The sequence below is a fragment of the Pleurodeles waltl genome, chromosome 9 (assembly GCF_031143425.1).
Source record: "Pleurodeles waltl isolate 20211129_DDA chromosome 9, aPleWal1.hap1.20221129, whole genome shotgun sequence".
Lineage (NCBI taxonomy): Eukaryota > Metazoa > Chordata > Amphibia > Caudata > Salamandridae > Pleurodeles > Pleurodeles waltl.
The window spans coordinates 423,086,737-423,109,894 of NC_090448.1; the positions used below are offsets into that span (position 1 = coordinate 423,086,737).

General features: G+C 43.1%; 1 protein-coding gene across 3 annotated transcripts in view; it reads left to right on the top strand.

Annotated features, from left to right (window-relative positions):
• Positions 1 to 23,158, top strand: part of PRX (periaxin) — a 227,440-nt gene that overhangs the window by 137,324 nt on the left and 66,958 nt on the right. The gene's annotated exons all lie outside the window — the stretch shown is intronic.

Consider the following 23,158-nt stretch of genomic DNA (forward strand, 5'->3'; position numbering starts at 1 on the left):
TTATTATTATGGCTAATCAATACCACCATCTCAACGGTTTTAACAAGGACGAAACAGACACCCATGAGGAAGAAAGTATTTAACTATAGAATGTTTTTAACTATTCTAGCCTCCTGTCTTTAATCATTCCTTCGTTTTTATTCAGAGATATATTACTCCTTTTCCTTTGTTTTTTCTCCAGGAAGATGCCTTCCATGTGTCAAGTGTTCTTCATCAGGACTTTGCCATTCACCGCTGATATTACAACATCATATATATAACAATGTGGTTGCTAATTAGATTAAAAGGAAACAAGTTTGCCACAGAGAAGTGATATTTTGTGAACAAGGGGTCAAGGTCTCAATGAGTGTGGCGCTTGAAAAGATGAATGTTAAGTACCTATGGGTGGAAGGTAGAATGGAGGAGCTCACCAAGACACACAAGATGAATTTGAAAATGTGTTCCAAACTTGAACCAGCTATTAAACACCAATCTGAGTTGAGAGTCTCAGTGGGTGGCAGATAAGTGGCATTGTGAAATTACCACAATGCACACCTAAGAATGGCGAGCTGGGATGGTGAATCATCAAACCCAGACAAATGAGTGGCGGTATGCAAATGGAAACTAGGGAACGGGGCATAATTCTCCGACTTAATAAGATGGGAAGGCCTTCAGGTTTTATACCCATTCAATATTATGTTCTAAGTCCTCTCTAAAGCCAGACCGTGTTAGCCCCAACACTATAAAATATTATTGGCCATGCCCATGTATTAACTATGAATCCCAGAAACACCTCGAGTTCGCCCAATGGTGCTGAGGTTTTCCAGTGTATCATACCCCAATGATGGCAGCTTGCAAAAAAGAGTATTAAAAAGAACGCAGTGATGCTAGTATGCATCATGAAGTGATGTCATGCCTCAAACAAGAATCAGCATGTGTCAACTTACAGTGACCATTTCAGATTGGGAAAATATTTGGTGGCTTAAGAAGGCTCTCCTCCCTTGATCATTCCCTTGCCCACTTAACAGAGATAGAAAGTGATAATGAATTATTTGATTTTTACCGCATTCACAACGGTCTGCTGCATTGGCCAGTTGTTTCAGATCAGAAGGTTTCCATCCCTACCACTACTTAGTACCGGGTGCTAGGTCCTCTCTAGAAGCACCTATTTTAACTGCTTCCATGTAGATTATAAAGTATATAGACTTCGATGGTGCACCACTTTCAATAAATTTAAGAAAGTCCAGTCATTCAATATCGTTTCCTTGTTGTCTTCTCTTTACTCTTTTTTTCTCTCAAAGTTAAAACACGTTCATAACAACATCAGCCAACGTGTTTTGTCCTCAGAACAGGACTTCTTCAGGGCTTATCCTTTTTATTTTTGAATCGATTTCCTTCCTTCATGTTTAAAACAGTGAGTATACTATGGGCAACATGTTGCGTACATTGAAAGTAGTACCTTATTATCTTGTGTGGCTAAATATGTAGAAAATTTACCTTTCGCAACCCCCATGACAGCCGTCACTGAGGCATGAGACCTCAGGTGGCTGGCTGCTCTCTGCTGTACACTATCATTTCCCCCACCTCTTGCCTTCTTTAGTTTGTCTTACCCCTCTAGATTTGCTCCTCCCTCAATACTTATAACAAAAGCAAAAGAGGACAACAGACCTTCAGATGTGAGCAAGCATGATGTGCGGATTAGTGCAACCTTTTCAGATATATGAAACAAAGTATGGTGGATGGCTTCACAAATTATATGTGTTGAGTGTAACTTGGAGGGTTCATTGCGCTCCCCTCGGGGGTGGTAATAATGGATGTGGGGTCACCCTCCTTCCCTATTGCTCCAACTCAATTTTATCAACCCTACTTGCTTTGTTACATACCCAATAGTTCATTATTTCTTCATTTTATGTAAATTATATGACAGTAAAAGACACTGCATACTTATACTCAACTAGGGTTTCTCTGTTTATGTTTTTGTATTCACATGCTTGTTTAAAAAAAGCAATAAAATATAATTGTGTAAAAAAAAGTCACATCTCTCTCCGTTTTCTGCTCTTCTCCTTTTCTCCTCATTGGAATTAAGCAGCGCCCATTGTAATGCAAGGCCATTTTTGTGAGCCCTGCAAGATGCACTGCTTTTCATTCATGTAGGAGCAGGGCTCACTTCACACCTAAGGTCACTTCAAGCGCCTGTCTGATCGCTGTTATCATGCAGTGAGAGAGACAGAGGTGCCAGCAAGGTCTGTCTTTAGAAGGGCAATTGAAATACTTGCAATGGAACTGGAACACAGTCCAGAAACCCAGACCAGCCCAGGCCATGGCAGGGACACGGGGTCATTTTGCTCTTAAAGCCCATGGCTGCAGGGCCCAGAAGAGGGAAGCCATGTCCTTGGGCCATGAATGCTGCACCATGGCTGCAAGGCCCAATGGAGGGGGCTGCCCTCCTGGCAATCATACAACTGATGTTTTTTTTAAAATGGTGATCGACTGGTGGGTGTCCCGTCATAGTGAGAAGGTGCGGGGCGCTGGGCAGCTTCCCACAATGCCCATGCCTAACGCCGGCTCTGAGCTGTCTGTCCCTCTCTCGATTTCGCAGCACAGGAACTCCCTCTGCCTTACACTTCAGCTGAAGCACTTTAGCTGTCTGAATTAACCGTCCCGGGATGGTTGTCTTTTCAAAAAAGTAGGGGAACTGTTTTTCTTAAATTAAAAAGGTATGGCACATCATGCCCCTCAGATCCTGCCCACTTTGACCACTGACTAGCATCATCTTTGGGGCATAATCAGAGCATAGTTATGTCAGGGACCAGACAGAAGCAGGCAGCTGGGTGGAGAAGGGGCGAGGGGAGGGGAGAGGAAGAAGAGGTTGGGGGTGGTTTGGCACCTTGCTTGGTCTTGTTTCCTTCGTTCCTTATTAGCTTACCTGCTGGCCAGGTGTTTGCAGGCGGTGTATTTTGGATTGTTGTTCCAATGAAACCAAATAAAACTAAAATGAAACTAAAATGCATTAGTTATACATTTGTAGCACCCTGACCACGACGTAAGGCGTGCTTGACAAAGAGCTACATTTAAGCTGTGAGCGCGGCGATCCTAGTGAATGCACTCAGTGCTGCCTACCTGCTGTCTGAAATCAACTGTGGCACACCTCTTTAATAAGATAATTATTCATAAATATGCTGAGACAACAGTCGACACACACCACTGAAGTGTTTGCTTTTTGGTACTGAGGGCCCAATATCACGTGGTCTCATTCAGAGCTAGGCGTGGTGTACATAAATGCAATGAGGACCCCGCAGCATGGAGGTCATTTACAGGTCGCCAGGGGTCGGCCCATGACGTGCATTCTGTCACCCCTGGCACTGAATTAACGACCCCTGGCATTAAAGGTTGCAGAATCAGTGCCAGAAACACGAGGGCAGCTCCTCCTTATAGACATAGGTTGGGGCTCCAATCTCCTTTTTTTTGTTAATTTCTATTACACTAATAGTGAATAACAACATATTATTCCGATTAGTGTAATAAAGTGGAGTAAAATGAGTTCAAGTATGACCTTCCTTAGCATGTGAGGTAAATAAAACATATTTTAATATATTTTGTGTGCAGGTGAGTGTGTGCATGTGATGGAGCGTGTGTGTTTGAGTGAACATAAAGTTCAAATGATGTGTGATATCTCTTCTGCTACCCCTGGCCTTTTGGTGAATTGACGTCCACGCCCCGCAGTGACTGCCTTTACGTGGATCCAGGGTGATGCCTTGCCCGCAGTTATTTTGTGGCAAGGCGCTACCCATAATGTGACCATGCTGGTGTCTGATTGGCCCCTGATGTGGCAAGTGGCAGCTCTGGCGTCTCGCGTGATCCACGTGTGACCTCCGTGCCGATTAATGCTGCAGAGGAGGTGTCACTCAGGCCCTCCTGGCAAGATCATGTTTTCCTGGTTCTTCGGATGAGAGTGTGTAAAAAGTACTCACCTGCTGCTGTCCATGTTTGATAGGGTAAGGGGCTCAGATAGCAATGCTTTTGTTCGAATGTCATCCTGGCTGAGGGCTACCTGCAGCTCAACAACCCGATTGCTGTCGGAGAACTTCATCTTGCCACTTCACAGGTGCTCAAACTATGATTTGGAGGCAGGTTTTTGACTTTCCACAATCTGTTCATCATAAGAGGTATGCATTAATTGTAATAAGGTCGGATATATAATAGGACGAAATGAATAATTTACAAATAACTCTAAACCACACATTATTTTAGTAGTGCTACACAAAGGAACCCATTTCAGCACCCTTAGAGTAAAGAAAAACATAGTAAGGTTAAAAATGTATGCTCTGCAGGCTGTATGCAGCTCCTTGGTGCCAGTTTGTAGCTCACTGAGCTGTATAATCCAAAATGTATATGCGGGTAACAAAATGATCTCTCAAACATAAGCAGTAACCCAATGAGCTGTCTACATAAAATACAAATCTGACCTGCCTGGTACACGTTGTGCTTTGCAGCATCCATATTAAGCCTTCATGTATGATGAGTCCAGTCTGTGACTAGACTGCACAGAGATTTCTCCAGCAATTTCACTGACCATCAACTGGTTCCCTTAAGCCTTTCATGCTTCCATCCATCTCTTCATACTTCCATCCATCTTTCTTACCATTCTGTCTATCCACCCTTGTATCATCATTCATTCCATCCTTCCTTCTATCCTTCCACTCATACTTCCAGGCATTAATATATCCTTTTCTCATTTATACATCCCTTCTTTTTCATCAATAACTCATTTCACTCTCCTTTTATCGATTCACTTATTCATCCAAACTTCCATTCATCCATCCACTCTTTAATCCAGACTTTCACCATTCCGGTCAGTGTTTCTTCCACCCACCCATGCAATGCTGTTTTACCTTTCATTTGTCAAACCTTTCACCAACTTTTCATGCTTTTGGCCCTTCCTTCTTGTCACAGTTTATTTATCATTTTCATATATTCTTCGTTTCAGGCTTCCTTCCAGCTCTCCCTCTCCCACATTCTCCGTAGCCAGTGCATTGTGGGCCCTACTGCAAGGAAAGAAATAGGTCCTCGGCTGCTATTTGATCAAATACTGCAATAAAGTGGCCTCCTCAGGCTTTTGGGCTTCAGTGTCACTCCACCTGCTGCACCAATTGAAGCCACGTCCCTGCACACTCTTTCTTTCACTCTTCTTTGCACCTTTTGGGCCTTTTTTACTGTGACTGGCTTCTCATCTTTAATGGCGTTCCCTTTATGTTTTTTTAAACCATTTATCTGAAGAACTGCAGACAGAACAGGTTCATAAGTAATCATGGGTCAACATCACCTCACCTAAGCTTTGAACGCAGGGGGCTGAGGATGCCACTGCTAGGTATGATTTATGTGTTTGTGCGTTTGTTGGAGTGATGGGGGAGAGAGAGGATGGCCACCTCTTGCAGTGGCGTAGCAAGGGTGCCTTAGGCTCTAATGAGAGGAAGGATGCTCCCTCCTAGCCTTATATTTTGTAGTAAAGAAACAGCAAGTAGTTGGGGAGAAATGGGGCCCCACACCTCTGTACAGCATGACCAAAAGTAAAATAAAAAGAAGCAGAATAAGACATGATGATCCCACCGGAGCAGTCGGGTCATTTTGTTGGTGCACGAACGCACCATTACCCATACATGCCTACAAAATGACGCAGGTGCCATTTTTTCTTATTATTTACTGGTCCAAGCTGATCAGTTAAGATTTTGATGCTTTTATAACTGGCATAGTTGGCAGGTTTTTAGACCTCCTATGTATGACGTTTTCATGGTTCCAGTGTACATATTATTGACATTATATTGCCAAGTTTGTGTCACTCTGAGTGACACATACTTGTGAGTAAAGAAAGCAATAAAGTCCATGTAATGAGAGAAATATTTGAAATTACCACTTTGGAAAATGAGAGCTCTAAAACGGCCTTGAAGCTGCTACAAATAACTTGATGAACAAGTTACTTACCTTTGGTAAGTCTTATCTGGCAGACACATATTCTAGTTGCAGATTCCTTACCTTAGAATTTCCCCCCCAGGTGTTAGTCTGGATCTGGAGATTTTTCACGAGTAGTACCCCTGCATGCCGTCAGGTGTTGTTGGTTGGTTCCGCGTCCGCCGTCGGCTTTTTGAGTGCCGGATATGATGTCACAGGACCTATATAGGTGCCACCCTGGCGCGCTGACGTCAGTTCTTTTCTTTCCACATGAGCCAGGGTAGACCTGAAGAAGAGCTTCTTCTCAGTCACCCTTTGACTGGGCTTTTTTAACTTTTTGAATGTGATTCAAACCCTGCGGATCCTGTCATTGGGCAATGTCTGTGACAGATCCGCACTTCTTGTGCTCATGGTGCCTTTAGCGCTCCCACAACCCAAAGTCGTCCACCAAGTGCTGGGCCATGAATATGAAAGCTTCGAGGGAGCGGTCACTAAAGCTCATTGCGTCCGGTGCTTGGCTACGCCTCCATCTTATTCTCTGTCAAGAGAAAGGTCCTGAGAACGGTCAAGGAGCCCTCACTCTTCATAGTCCCACTCCAAGTCCTCGGAGTGGTCAGGTAGGTTGAGTCACAAAAAGAAGTTGAAGAAGAACAAACGTTCTTCGACTTCACCCCGTCTGTCGGCCAATAAGTCGAGGGAAAAGGAGCATCGTCGTTCCAAGCCTTTGTCCTTGGAGCCTGCATCAGCTTCTTGCCTCCCCAAGGTTCCGGGAGCCGGAGCGACCCCTGCCCAACTCCAAGAGTTTTATGAGGTAATGCACCTCATATTTGGGCAGTCAGACTCTGCTAGAGCTCCTTCGGGCCCCATGGGGTTACCATGTGCCTCCTTGGGTTCTGCTCCAGTGGCTTCCTCCTTGGCTCCGGGGGGCACCTATGGATCTGTTCCTGGATCTGAACCGGTGTGTCGTAGCACCCTGACCTTCCCTGACACCACTTCCAATGCGGATGCTCCTGACGCTGCCTGTGCCCCTGGGTGGCATCGACCCCATCCTCATTGCAACTCCGACACGGCCGCTGATTCTGACTTCGATAGAGACCTTGCTCCCTAGTTTGGATCCTGACCCCTATTCTCTTGGGTTGGGGCACAGTGGGGATTGGGAGGAGGTCGCTGGACCATTTGGAATACGAACTAAAAGATCCCATGGACTAGTGGACAGACCTGGGTGAGGCCAGATGTCTGGACGCTTTCCCTGACACTGGCATTATTTTTTCCCCCTACCGTGGCTATGGAGGAGGGAGTGTCCTACTCAGTGGTGGTGCAAAGAACGGCTGTGATTCTGGGCCTCAAGCTGCCTACAGTGACAGTTAGGACTAACCTCTTGACAGAGGTGCTTCATCCTTTGGCTTCCTCTTCTGAACCCCTTTTGCCCTTTCATGAAGCCCTCACTGATGTCTTGCCGGGGACCTGGTCCAAACCCAGCATAGGGGATCCTGTGAACAGGAAAATCACCTGTAGCCATAGACCCGCTCCAAATGACCCAGTGTTCCTGATGCAAAACCTAACCCCTGAGAGCTTGGTTATCCAAGCCTCAACATTCCTGGGTGCATTCCTGTCCGCACCCCTGGATAGGGAATCCAGGGGCTGGATCAACTTGGGAATAAGATGTTTTCTTCCTCCAACCTGGCATTGAGAGCCGTGAATACTGCATGCCTTTTGGGCCGTTACAGCCATACTTTATGGGACACGGTTGCGCAGGTGCGGCCACAGGTCCCGGAGGAGGCCCGGGCCATTCTCTCCCAAGCTGATGGGAGCAATTGGTAGCCTTGAAGAGCCATGCCTGGTTGGGGATGTCTGTCCAGTCCACCCTCATGGACATGCCCTTTGATGGCACCTGTCTCATCAGAGAAAAAGTGAGCACCTTAAGGAGTCCCGGGCTATGGCCAGGTCCTTGGGCCTCGCAGCTGCCCCTCGCCCCCTCAGTATGCTTTTTGACCCTTTTGTGACTAAGGAGTGGATGCCCAACCACGTTCATTCCCCTCCAACCACCCTGCCGCACCTGCTTCCAGCCTCTGCTTGGCCAGGGTTGTGGGATCCAACGTCCTTGTGGATCAGGGAGCCAGTGGCCCAGTCAGTCAACCCCTCCCCCGTGCAGCTGCCTCAAAACCTTCCTAGCCTGATGCTTCCCCACCAGGGACCAGTTGGAGGCAGTATTCGCTATCGCCCACCCTGCTGGCAGTCCATCACGTCAGGCAGTTGAGATTTGCAAATAGTCCGAAGGGGCCATCCATCCTACGATCAGTTGACGGAGGATCACCTGGCACTTCTCTGCGGGGGGTTACAGCTCTCTTGGCCATGGAAGCCAAAGAGAGGGTCCCTGTGCCAGAAGTAGGTTGTGACTGTTATTTCTACTACTTTCTGGTGCCCAAAAAAGACAAGGGCCTCTGTCCTCTCCTAGACCTTTGGTCCCTCAGTCCCTTCCTCAAGAAGGAGAAATTCAAAATGCACCCTCAGGCTCAGGTTCTATCTGCCCTGGACCCAGCAGACTGGATGGTAGCATTGGACTTGCAGGATGCCTATGTTCATATTCTGATCCTGCCTTCCCACAGATGTCACGATAGGCCACAAGCATCTTCAGTTCACCGTCCTTCCGTTTGGTCTTACCAGCAGCCCTCCGGTGTCCACCAAGGTGATGGCGGTGGTCGCAGCTCATCTGTAGAGGTCAGGGCTTTCAGTTTTTCCCTATCTGGACGGCTGGCTGTTGAAGGCAGGCTCACCCCAGGCTGTCTTCTCCCACCTCCAGACTTTGATGGACCTCCTGCATTCACTGGGTTTACTATACAGGTGCTGAAGTCACACCTGACTCGCATTCAGATGCTCCCTTTCATCTGAGGTGTTCTGGACACAATGCAGTTTTGAGCTTATCCTCCAGAGCGGCAAGTACAGGATATTCAGGCTATGATACTGATGTTTCAGCCTCTGTCCTAGAAATCAGTGATAATTACTCTGAGGCTGCTGAGCCTCATGGCCTCCTGCATCCTGCTGGTGACATATGCCAGATGGTATATGCAGGCTCTGCAGTGGGACCTGAAGTTCCAGTGGACGCAGCATCAGGGAAGTCTCTCTGACATGGTCCTGATCTCAGAGGGAATTGTGCAAGATCTGCAGTGGCGACTCTTGAACCATGATTGGGTTAGAGGCAGATCCCTCTCCCTACCCCAACCAGATCTGACAGTAGTGTCAGACGCGTCACTCCTAGGATGGGACAACCACGTGGAAAAGGTGTAAATCAGAGGCATCTGGTCTCCGGCGGAGTCTGGGCTCCACATCAATCTTTTGGAGCTCAGGGCAATCAGACAAGCATTGAAAGCATTCTTCCCTCTCTCAAAGGGAAAGTAGGGCAGTTGTTCACAGACACCCCCACCATGTGGTACTGCAATAAGCAGGGCGGGGTTGTGGAACCTTTGTCTGGATGCTCTTCGCTTCTGGACATGGCTGGAACATCAGGGCATTTCCTGGTGGTTCAATGCTTGGCAGGCTCTCTAAACGCCAGAGTAGACAAACTCAGCCGACAATGCATGGTCGATCAGGAATGACGTCTCCATCCGGAGGTGATGCAAGGTCTCTTTCAGCAATAGGGAAATCCTTGGTTAGATCTGTTTGTCTCTGCAGAGAATGTGCAATGTCAGCAGTTTTGCTTGTTGTAGTTTCCATAGTGGCACTTGCATGGCGACGCTATTCATCTTAAATGGATCTCAGGCCTCCTGTACACCTTTCTGTACAGGAGAAATTCTGCTCAGAGTTCTCAAGAAGATCAAGAACAACCGGGCTCAAGTAATCCTTGTTGTTCCGGACTGGACATGAAGAGTCTGGTATCCTGAGCTATTGAACATGGCCATTGATCCTCCGATCACACTCCCCCTTCAAGAGGATCTTCTGTCACAGCAGCAGGGGAGGGTCTGCCTGCGGGGACCACTAAATCCTGTTTATTGCTGTATGTTATCATTCAAATAGCAGCTGGGGATCTATTTACTTATTTGCAGTAGGGCACACAGTGGCTGCTGGTGACATTTGAAAGTGGTGGGGCGTAAAAGTTGGGTATGACTTTTATGTATCTTGACATTAATGTTAAAGGCATGAAGATAGGGACAGTTTTAACGTCATACATCAGATATCTGCCTTTACTGTAAGCATTGATTTCTCCCCTTGCGCTTGACTTAGATATATCCATTTCACAAGGAATCAAGAACCCTGCTCGTCCTTTAGAACAGTTTCACAAGGATCAAATACAGCAGCTCCACTTCTAAAGGAGCCAGCGATCTGCAGCCAAGGCCTGGGGTGTCACATGGGGAGGTTAGCATGACAAGGGGTCTCAGTACAATAAAAACAACACAAGATTAAAATTAGAACACTTACTGTTACCAAAGACAAGGCACTGAATCACACGTGCTTGCATCCACTCCTACTGCGTGACAAATGAGGAAAAGGTGTGATCTATGCCTGGTTGTGACAGATGGCTGCCCTCACGCAGGGATGAAGACTCTGATGCCCAGAATCATGACGCTAGAAGCGTCACTGGCCTATAGTGGATACTGCCGTAGACCACAATGAAAATGAAGGGCTTCAGAGCAGTCAGCCCTGCATCATACATCACAATGTAGTACGTTGAGTCTCATGCTTCAAAGCGAGGCGGGGCAGGCGGCCTGGGACAGACAGCCCAGACTTAAATCCTATCTCTAAACAAATCGATCTATTTAATATTTTATATATCTGAATGTGTAGGAATTTCAGAGGAGCGCAGCCACTCAGCCCTAAAAGAGAAAGCGCCCCTGCCCACAATTCACTGGTTACGGACAATGTGGGAGAGAGGGCTGGAAGGAAGCCTGAAACAAACATATAAAAATGACAAAGAAACTCTGACAGGAAGGAAGGGGAAGAAGCATGAAAAGTTGGTGAAAGGCTTGATGGATGAAAGGTAAAACAACATTGGGTGGGTGGAGGAAACACAGGCTGGAATGATGAAAGGAGAAGCGAAGTGTGGATGGATGAATGGAAATTTGGATGAATGAGAGACTTGGGAAAAGGAGAGTGAAATGAGTTATGAACGAAAAAGAAGGGATGTATGGATGGGAAAAGGATACATTAATGCCTGGAAGTGTGAGTGGAAGGATTGAAAGAAGGATGGAAAGAATTGTGATAAAAGGCTGAATAGACAGAGTGTTAAAGAAAAGATGGGTGGAAGTGTGAAAGGCTTAAAGGATGGATAGGAGGGATTGAAGGACCTCTCTTAGAGTGTGTAGGCCTTTTTCACTTCGCTCACCTGATAGCCGGGGAGCCATTCTGTACAAAAATGTAGATTTCACGGAGCATTGACGTCACACGCGTTGAATAAAGGGAGAGAGTGTGGCGTAATGCCAGAGGTGCCGACTCTGGAACTGCGGAGCCAGGTTCGAGTCAGGGCGTCCAAATAAGAGTATATAGAAGATGGAGTGGGCGTCTCAACCTCCAGCAGGAGGCGCCAAGAAGGTCTGTAACTAGACCTTTGAGTCAGCTGAGTTGCCGACGACGTCAAAGCTTGGCTCTTTCACTTATTACGTGTAACAGGACACACTTGAGTAGCAGGCCTGGGAGTGCTTGCACGTCTTTGACAGAAGTGCTTTGGCGTCTTTCCAGACGCAGAAGATCCCCCGTGCGCTCAGTATTGTTCAGTGGGTTTGGTTACATGGCTGAGCTCTGAGGTGGCATGCATAGTGTCGTTGAAAGGCGTCTACACACGAAGGCGTGATTTCACGTGGAATTAGCTGGAATGGGAACCGAAAGCAGCCCTGGAAAAATAAATACCAGACTCAAAATACTCCAAACGTGTGAATTTATCACAGAAGCCGGTGCAGCCCCGGAGGAAGGGGGTGGTTGGAGGGGAGGCCAGGGTCAAGAGCGGAAGGTGAGTTTCGCTCCCACAGACAGATTTAGGGGAAAAGCATAATCATTGTACTTTTCCAATTTTTTTAAATATATTGGCTAAAAAAACAAAGGTCTCACGGGCAGTTCTCAAACGTCCTTATGGGTATTTCGCAGTGCCCAAGAACAATATTTGCGCATAACTGCAAATCATGTATGTGGTATAAGAAACATTTGATTCACTGCAAACACATATTTGAACTACAGAGGAAACCACATATGGAGAAAATAACAGGAGCAATAACAGCATATTTAAATTACTGCACCGTTCCAAGTCCTATCGAAGTGTCTGCTCCAGAAAATAAAAGACCATAAGAAATAAAAATTGATAGTTTTTTACATTGTAGTCGTAGACCAGGTTACTTGTAATCTATGTCTTTTTTTGGGGGGATTTTAAAAGTTTTAGTGAACGTTAAATATTACACATAAATGCATCACAATCTCCAAAATTCTAAATACGTTTAAACCACGAATTCTTTAAGAATCAAATAAATAAATCTTTATTGAAACCGCACGTGAAATGGTGTCTATTAAAAAAAAATCAACAGCTGCACCACATCAAACAAACTTTGAAATACATTTGATGTGTGGATCTTTGGGACAGACCGAGTTTTATGAAGAAATCCAGGATTTTAACAACTAGAAGACATTACTGGGAGAAGATCCTAACATCATACCACAACACTGCTGGAAAAGAAAGGTTGATATCGTCCTATCAATAAATTAAGTCTTCCAGAATATGAGTCATATAAGGACCATCAGATGAAGAGAAAGGCTTCTGTCACTTTCTGGAGATTGTTATTTTTTGATTTTCTGATTTCACGGACAGTAAAAGGTAAAATCCGCTGGAAAGTAAGTTAATAGGCCCATACCTAAAGAAGCCTAATGCGATCTTACCTAACCAAGGGTAGTTACAGGCCAGACTTTTGACCGGGTCTACAAGAGGCAGTATACTTTTCATTGCAGGTGCTTGGAATTTGTTTCAAGAAAACATACTACGAAACTTTTAAAAAAGTTGTGCCTTTCAAAAGTTTGCAACAGAAAAATTCTAATAACCAGTCAGTTAAATAATGCTGGTGTTGCATGTGATATTGCTTGCTTGGGGGTTGGTTCAGAGGGAGAGGCCTTGAAAAATCCTGATTGAGAAATTGAGCTTGTTAGTTTCAGCACATCGCTGTGATACCTATTGTTTTCTTTGGTGTCACTGTTAACAGGATAACCTGTCCTCAAAAGAAGCCTTTGAGGCATGCTTGTTCTGTTATACTATGTCAGTTTCAGTGGCTTTGTTGCTGCTCTGCCTGAGCCAAGTGATCAGATTCAACATGGGTAACCAGATCTTTGTTAATTTGCTGAATGTTCTTGCATGATTCCTTTAGTTCTATAGTGAAATGTAAACAAAAGGTAATTTAAAAGAATTTACGTGTACGTACATGGTATTTCTATAGTGTAAACCTGGTCAAAAGGCAGCAGAGTGCTGTTCAGGATCAAAGACAAGCATAGAGTCCGTGAGTGATAGGAGAGGGAGGTGGGTTATGGATAGTTAATACATTGTGATGAATTGTTCTTTAAGGAAGTGCACCTTTAACTCTTCTCTAAATTGAAGCAGTGTTGGGACAATCCTGATGGATATGGGAATGGTTTTCCAGATCCTGAGTGCGTGGATCAAAATGGCCTGCCACCTTGTTTTTTTTTTTTTTTTTACAATTCTTAATCTGCAGTCTGATAGTGTCCTGGCTGCAGATATGCCGAGAACTGCCAGAGAGATGGTGAGCTTGTCTGCAAGATGATTGGGGGTAATGGTTGTTATGGCTTTGTAAATGATGCAGCTGGTTTTAGATGCAGTGAGACAGCAAGGGGAGGCAATCGAGTTCTATAAAGATGGGGGTGATTTGATCATATTTCTCCAGGCCCTTGATGAAAGTATGACACAAGTGTGGAGTCTGGGAGGCTATGGAGCAGGGTCTTATGCAAGAGTATGAGGCTTTAAATAGCAGTTATGAAATCGTTTTCAAGAAGAAAAAGCTTAACTTTCTTTATTACAGAAAGCAGGTGCCAGCCTGTCTTTATTCTTTACCAATGTGTTCCTTGAGGGCGATGGTGTCTGGGGTGAATCCAAGTTACTTGGCATTTGGTGAAAGTTTGGGTGTGAAGCTGTCAAGGTTCGTTTCACTGGGCCACGCTTGTACTGTTCCCTGTTTCTGGCAAAAGAAAGAATCTCTTTTGTGGTTGGTTTGAGATTCAAGTAGATGCTGTTCATCCGTATCTGGATGATGTGCTAGCAGTGTTTGAGGCATTGCATGTCTAAAGCAGTGGAGAATTTCAAGTAGAGTTGTATATCATTGGCACATTAGTGAATCTTAATGTTGTTGTCTGTTAGTATGGCATCCAGCAGTGTTATGTCATGGTTGACAATGACGGAAGGCAATATAGAACCCTTGGGTACTCTGTAGGTGATAGGGATATTTTGGGACCTGGATGTGCCTTTGACACTAAATCCTGACACTTGCATAGTTCTCTCACTCTACAAAAAATAACATATCTACATTGGACGAAGCAAGTTTGACACTAATTGCCCTCAAGGAGCACTTTTCTGTAGGTGTAATTGTCAACACTGTAAATGGCAAATGCATGTTAAGTTTAGGGGGTTAAACTTGGTACAGTTAATACATGCAGGCTGCAATGCTACTGTGAATTTAGTTTAATTCTGCAGGTAGTTGCTTTATTGGGATTTGGGGATCTTTCATGTGCTGCTTTCCTCTCAAATGAAGAAATGAAGAGAGGAGAGTATATGTTTTCAAACTTGTTGGAAAAAGAAAAGATGCAGGAAGAAAAAAAATAACTTTGCCAGCATCACAACTCCACTTTGCACATGATGAAATAGATCTCCACGCAAGGTGGTGTATTTTGTTCCAATGAATGAAAGTCTCATAACATAAATGCTTTCTAAATGGGCTTACATGCTTCCTTACCAACATATATGGTTTAACGTTTAGGTTACTGAACACTCAGTGATAACATTAGATGGTTGACTGTCGTTTTCTTAAACCCAACTGTTGAGTTGTGCCCTTGTTATAAGAAGTCATATTGTTAATGTAGGTGACAATTGATCATGTTTGGTTATTAGGGTCTGTAGTGTTATGAAGCATAGGTCTGGAGTCCCTAATTTTGTCTCTTCATCCACATCAATCAGGAAGGCCGACCTTATAATCATATCTCCAATTTGCATTTTAGTGACTATACTACACCTACCCTAAACATAATAGTTAATAGCATAGAAAGCAGCATGAGGCCCAACCTTTGCTGTTGGGTACATTTATGGGCTCCTACAGTTTTACTTTATGGGTGCCAGTAAGAGAATGAGATGGCACTTGGTCAGCCATCTGAATCAACTTACCTTGAGTCTTAACTCACAGAACAGGAGAAAACTTTAGAGATAATTTTGTTTTCATGTCGGCAGAAGAATCTCAAAGCACAGGTACTGATCATAGAACAATACAGTGTGCATATTCTCTGGTTTAAACCACATTACAAAAAACATGCATTGGCAAAAGCTAATAGCCCTCACTATTCGTGAAGAAACAATGACATTCACATTCTGACGCCCTTTAAAAGCTGAAATCTGCCCTTTCCCGAGCAGGCTGCAGTAACTTAAACTGTAGCGAGAAGTCTCATGAGTTACACACAAGTGCTTTCTTTAGCAACCTACGGTACCTAAAGCCCTTACTAGTGATACCACAGGCATAACCTGCCTAGTTTTCAGTAGATCTGCACATCATGGCAGGTGTAAGATATATGCATTGCAGAGGTGACGTAGGTGTGGTATATATGGTAGGCTGGGTATTGTAGGAAGGCTAGGTATGTAAGGTAGGCTATTTATGGTAGAAGGGTATGGCAGAATTGGTTAGGGATGGTATTTACAATAGGGTAAGTATGTTAGATAGGTATGATAGGTATAATAGGTAGGTAGGTTTTGTATTGCAGGTTTGGTAGGAATGTAAGGTACGTAGGTATGGTATGTATGTATGATGGGTAAACAACCATGATTGGAACATAGCTAGGTTGCAGATGATAGGTAAGCTGGGGTTGATAGGTTAGGTATGATAAGTAGGTATGGGAGGTATAAAGGGTATTTTGGCCTAGTTATGGCATGTATCTTAGATAATGTAGATTAAGCTTGGTAGGTAAGTTTGTTAGGTGGGTATAGTAGGTACATAGTGCAGGTAGGTTTGGTTGGCTGGTATGATTGGAAGGTATGGTAAGCAGGTATGTAGGTAAGTAGATATGGTCAATAGGTGTGGTAGGTATGGCAGATAAGTATCGTAATTAGGTTTGATAGTTTAAGTATGTAGGGAGGTACAGCAGATAGGTTAGGTATGGTAGGTACATATGGTAATGAAGTTGTGGTTTTTATTAGGTCGTGTATGGTAAATTCGTTTTGGAGGCAGGTAAGGAAGCTTAGGTATGGTAGATACTGCTGGTAAGTATGGTAGGTTTGGTATAGCAGGTTAGGTATGGTAGGATATAATAACATTTAAAAGTTTGTGCTATGAAAGCATTTTCTAGAATTCTTGCTTACAGATCATAACACAAACCCATACTACTATAACATGTATTGTTTAATAATCAAGCACACTTTTATCTTAAATATGAATGGTTTTTGAATGGCTTTTCCTTCTTCTTGTTCTTCTTATTTGTATTCTTCTTCTTATTATTATCATTGTTATTATTATAGGAGCAATTCAAAGGGTCCCAGGCTGAACAAATTACATTAGCAGAAAGAGAAGTGTTATAAAATTGAGACAGAAGATGACATTTCCGTTGCAAGTGATGAACTTACAAGTCATACACAGTGAAATATTACATAGTTGATACTTTTTACAAAGGACTGGTATTTTAGCTATTCTTTGAGAAAGCCTGCCGAGACATCTTTACTTTGTGAACATAAAATTATGTTCCTCCAACAACATGTCAATATGACACAAACTAAAACAAAGAAAAGCTCCAAGGCGATTAGTGATTAGCAGTGTGATTTTATTTTATGAGAGGCTTAGACACCCAGACTTTAAACAGTAAAAACATAGGTCACTATTTAAAGTGTCACTGTTTCATCAAAGTAAAATCAATCAACACAAATAGGGAGCAAACTCATGTTGCATCCTCAGTTTAACAAAAAGATTGATTGATCCCATTATGAAAATCTAATAGGATCACAAATGGGACAATGTAACCATCCTCAAAATGCCTTCACCTTGACAGAGAGTCTATACAAGCAATGGCAAACCAATGGTTAACGATGGACAACCTAAAGCCCACTCTCTCTTTATAATTCTTTATGGTTCTTTTTGATGGATTGATGATAAGACCTGTATTGCATTCAAAGAGTAGACTTCCAAGATTAATTATTTATTGGAGACAGTGCAGTACCCGTCTGCAGCTCAGGTAGGGCGGAGGGAAATAACCTCCATTCTAGAATAAGAACCTTATTATGTAATACTAGCATGCGACAATCACAAAAGTCAACCAGATGCGTTTAAATTGGCCATAGCAGTACGTAACACAGAAACAACACAAACAAGGAAAGCAACAGGTAAAGAGAACATGGGAAAAACACTACTGCCAACAGGACAATAGAAAAGTACACATTAATAAATAAATTACTATTCTGTTGAAGCCACGGTAACAGATCTGCACATAATCAACATATTTTTGGAAACCTTATGTCACAGAACTTTTTTTTTAACCCCACATGCCACACTGTTACATAAGTGTTTCCACTCTCCTGACATTCCAAACTTTCCCATACTGTGTTACCACACTATTCCTGTTGACTTTGACTACCCTCTTAGCCTTACCCAAGGTGGATTCACTCTTACTCACCACTCCAGGTTTGCGAATCCTAACTTAATCTCCTACTTCAGACTTGGGCTTATTGACCTTCCACTTGATATCATAAACATGTTTGGTCTTTTCCAGCTCCCTTTTCACTCTCAAGGCTACTCCACCTCTACTTTCCGTCTCACCTTTCCCTTTATGCTTCTTTTTGAACCACCAAGGGCACAACTTGGATACAGGGTTCCTTCCATTGTGCAATTTAAAAGGACGGACTTCCTTAATGGCATGCAGATTAATGCAATATGACCATACTTTCTCCTGCAGTTTGTCCTTCCACACTCCTCAAATTCTCAGTGCCCACACTATGCTCTCTTCAACACACAATTAAATATGTCTACCTGACCATTAACCTGGGGTTCAAAAAGAGATGTAGTGACATGACGGATATTACAAAATTTGAGGAAACTCTCCATATCATGCGACTTCAGTTGCACTCCATTGTCAGTGATTAAAACCCCTGGATAGCCCTTCTTGAAAAATTCTATAACTACATCAGTAGTAACTTCAGACACAAACTTTACTTCAGGCCACTTATGACTACAACCATGGAAAATCTGCTTTCCTGCTGTAATTAATTAAAAGGTCCAGAAATGTCAAATCCTACTTTTTGCCAAGGAAAATAAGGCCACTGCATGGGACACAAAGGTCCTGGCACCAATTTTAGCATCTTGTCACTGTTGGCAGATACTTTGCACATGCGTTCAACTCTGTCCACTAATGTCAAAACCTGGCCACCAAAAAGTCGTCCTTATCAATCTTTTCATTGTTGACATTTCCATATCCCCTTCATGAGCTACTGACAAAATATGATATCGCAAATTTACAGGTAATATACATTTCCCTTCCTTTAATAGAAGATCACCTGGCTTCTAGTTCTCCTGCAAACTTTCAATAGGGAGACAACTCAGCTGAAATTTGATTTCTGTCAGGCCACCCTTTCATCACATGCTCTATCACTTCTCTTAGCAAAGTATCCACGTCCATACCGTTCTTCCACAGTTCTTGACTCAGACTACCAAGCTTTCCTGACACAATATCAATAATGCCACCTATCATTTTATCATCAGTAATCTGACTCTTTTCCTCTCCATTAGTACATGGCAGTCTGGATAAACAGTCTGCCGTAACATTTGTTTTTCTTGGGACATATTCCATCTTCATGTTATGCTCCTGGAGTCTCAACATCAGTCTAGCAATGTGTGTGATGGAATTGCACCCTCCTCCAGGTGATAATATTCCTACTAATGGTTTGTGGTCTGTCCTCAAAGTGAAACAAGATCTCTAAACATAATTGCAGTAATGCTCTAGAGTCCACACATATGCTAAAAGCTCTTTTTCTATGACTACATATCTTCTTTCAGTGTTGTTTAAAGTAAGTGAAACAAATACCACATTCCATTTCTCTTTACCACTATTTTGTGACAATACACTTCCCATTCCATATACACTTGCATCAACTATTATGATGCATTCATTGTTTACACAGAATGGTTTCAACATAGGTGCCCTAACAATCTCTGACTTTATATTATCAAAAGCTTGCTGTTGTTTCTCTGACCATACAAATTCTACATTCTTTCTGGTCAGTTTTCTCAGTGGTTCCATTGTAGTTGCAAAATCCGTAAACAATGTTCTATAGTGTTCACATAATCCTGCAGAGTAATTTATCTCTGTTGTCTGGTGCAGCTGCTTTGCATTTGGTAGGATTGTTAACCTCCTCAGCTAATTGATGCTCTCCACATGTGCCCACCAGTAATACTACTCCCTTCTCTTTCTCACTACTTGTTTCACGTTTGCATACACACACCACACATGATACTTCTTTAATACTCGCACCCTTACTCTTGGACGGATAATTCGTTTTTTCTGGTTATCTCTGCACACATGTGTAAAATGTCCTACCTGTCCACATTTGTTGCACTCTTTTCCCACAGCAGGAGACTAAGATGACAAGGCTATGTGGTTGTAAATCCCACACTTGCATCACATAACATTTTTTATCAAACTTCCTTCCCATATGCTCATTCTTGCAATTCAAACCATTGTTAATGGCACATACTTCTTTTGTCACATTCGTAGTTTTCGAACAACCATCTTGTAAAGATTTAATCCACTTCTCAGATTGTTCAAAAATCTTTGCAGTAGCTCTGGCATCTTGTAACTTTTGGGCTCCCATCACCCACAACTGTTCTTGTATTTACTTGCTTCTATCATTCATTTGCAATTATTTGATCCCTAATAATTTCATAATTGATGTTACCAAAATTACAGTGTATAGAGAGCGCTCTGAGTGCAGTAAGAAACTCAATAGACTCTCCCTCATTTTGAGCTCTAGTGTAGAATTCAGCGCTATACTTGACATTGGTTTGAATCTATACTCCATCCGCAAAAGGCCTCCTCAAACACATTTAGATCTCCCTGAGGAGTAATTTGTGGTAAAATTCTAAACATCTGTTGCCCTTCTGAACCTAAGCAATGCACTAATATGTTCTTTTTTCTCTTAGCTCCCGTCCTATACCCCATCAATAGCTTTTCAAATATGTTAAAAATTCCTCTTTCCAATGAGCCCAAGGAATAGGCGGATCACCCTAGATTGCAAAAATGTAGCTGCTGGATCAATTGGATGGTTCTATATAACGAGACAATGCAATAACTCCAAAGATCGGTAACTAAATTAAATAGTTCAAAATTTATCTAGTAGTAATACTCTATAAAAATGTAATATAGTTATAATAAATTTTAGAATATTGCCTTCAGTCAACTATGTGCAGCCGTGTGCATCGACGTGTAGATCAAACAATGAAATCCACACGCAGCCGTCCATGTCAGTGTGAAATAACAGTGATGACAAACTGTTGTAATGTCACACACTAGCATGTGTGTCGGCGAACAGTAGTTATGACTGAAATTCCCTAACAGACTTGTGGGCTGTGTACATTAATGTGATGAAACCGTGCGCATTAATGTTTATTTTACCGAACAAAATTACTTGTGATTTTGCCATGCGCAAATACAAATAAGATGTGTGCATCGGCATGCAAATGCTCTCAGAAATATCAAATCCCAAAACAAAACCACTTGTAACACTACTGTACGTAAATATAAACCAGCCATGTGCATTGGCGTTCAGGTGCTTCCAGAATATCAAATCCCGATCAAAAATGGCGTGTGTGTGCGTGAAGATGTCACTACACTATTGGAAGTGTTCTCTTCATTCCTGGAAGCCGACATCTACACACGAGAGCCAACTTGGAGGAAAGTTAAACGTTGCACAGAATTTCCAATGACCACTAATGCAGGGGCCGCAGAATTCTCGTTCAGAAACTGCACAAGAGGTCCTCGCTCAGCAGAGCAAGCGCAGAACAGCCAACGTTGAGTTTTTACAATATATACGTCAGACTAAAGATTAAAATGATACCTTGCTTAAAATCCCGTTCCTGTTGTGAAGATTCATGCAGGTTCTGCTACAAATCCTGTCCAAGGCAGCAGAACATACAGGTTCAAAGGTTGTTTCGATAATAAATCATGAGTCAGTTGCCAAAAGTAACACAATACCACTCCTGTGCTGAATATTGGTACAAGGTATCTCTGTATTTTCTTTCCCTCATCGCCAGTTTTGCATTCAAAGAGTAGACACCCAAGATGAATTAGAAGATTTATTGGAGACAGCAGAGTACTGTCTGCAGCTCAGGCAGGGCCGGCAACAACCGCCAATCGAGAATCAAACATTCTCTAGCTTGCGTAACAAGAATTTTCAATTCCAAACATCCAGTAATTTATCTTGACATCTCCTCCAAGCCCTGTCAATACCTTTTTGTGGATCCTTGGCATACTTTTTTTTAGAAAAGTAACCATATGGGGATCTAGCTCGGGGGTATCTGCAACCTTACTGGCTAAGGCAGGTCGAGGGCATTCAGAACGCAATGTACTGCAAATGTCTTTTTCAAAGCTCTTCCGAAGTCGAGATTCGACTTACTTAGCCACTTCTTAACAAGGGGTCCATTCGGTTGATCTGGGATGTATCAGAGCTTCGGGATCAAAAATAAGATTCTTACTAGCCGTAGAGCTCAAAGGATCTTCAGCATGACGCGTTTTGCATTTGCGTTTACCCTGCCTTTTATCAGGGGACGATTTATCCTCAGAGTCAGAAGAATCGGAGTTGTCAGAGGAGTCCTGATTAGTCCGGGAGGACTGAGCATCTTTGTGGCTTCATAAAGATTCATGCTCATGATCATTTAAGATCGCAATCATGGACTGATCCAAAGGGTCATACGAAGATGACAGGCCAGGCTCATTTATATTGACCTCTGTTGGGTTGGGGTTCCCTGATCCTGCGCCAAAACGCCTGATCCCATATTAAAAATGGGTTGTGCAAAAGGGCGCAAGGCTTTCACCAGGGCCTTATTTACAGAATCCTGCACGTGGAAGTCAAGGGCTTCCACTAGGCGCTCTTCCATATGTTGATCAAATTGACCGGCTTCATAGACCCCAAACTGCTTATCATCTTGGTACTGTGCCATAATTACTTTGTTTGTAATTTAAATTCTTTTTAGAGGTCTCAAAGCACAAAAATATTTAAGGAGGGGGGAAAAACACCCAGGTGCAGTGAAAAAACTGGAAATTTTTCCCAGCCGGTAATTTTTGTTAATAATATGCAAATCACAAGAGGAGTGGCACCAGAAAACCCCCTAGAGCAGAGCTCTAAAGTTTATTGCAGCCTCTCCGGGTGTAAAATGGGGGGCGCGCGAGCTCAAATCCTTCCGAGCTCCGTGTTCCCGACGCATTCGCACTGAACTTAAAGAGGCTCCTTTTAGTATTGGGAAATGTAGTTCTGTTTTTCTATTGGCTGCTGTGTGTTGACAGTAAACAGTGAGATAGCATAATCTGAAGCCTCCGGTCCTGACATAGAATCAGAACCTTATTATGTAATAGTAGCATGCAACAATTACAAAAGTAAACTAGATGCATTTAAAGTGACCACAGCAGTATGTAACTCTTTGACAGCTGTAGTTGTCCGTAGTGAGCCCTGGCAGGCTGTGGTGAAGAAATGGCCAACATGTAATCCAGCACAGTATACTTGTACTTTTCATATTACAAAGGGCTTCTACATCACACAAATCTGTTATTTGAAATATAGGAAGACCCTGCGCTTGCCATCATTCACATGATTTAGAATCCAGGGCTGCAGGTTCAAAGATCAAAATGAGAAACTGTGGCTACATTAAAAGAAATTGGAAGAAATTTATGAGCAACTAACACACTGCCAGTTTATAAGTTTCATTCTCCTTTAAAAGAAAAAAATGTACCTTCCAGTATTCAGTAGAGTGGGCTTGTAAGAAAAAAGATTAATAAAACATCTCCACATTTGCCCAAGTCTGAAAGCCAG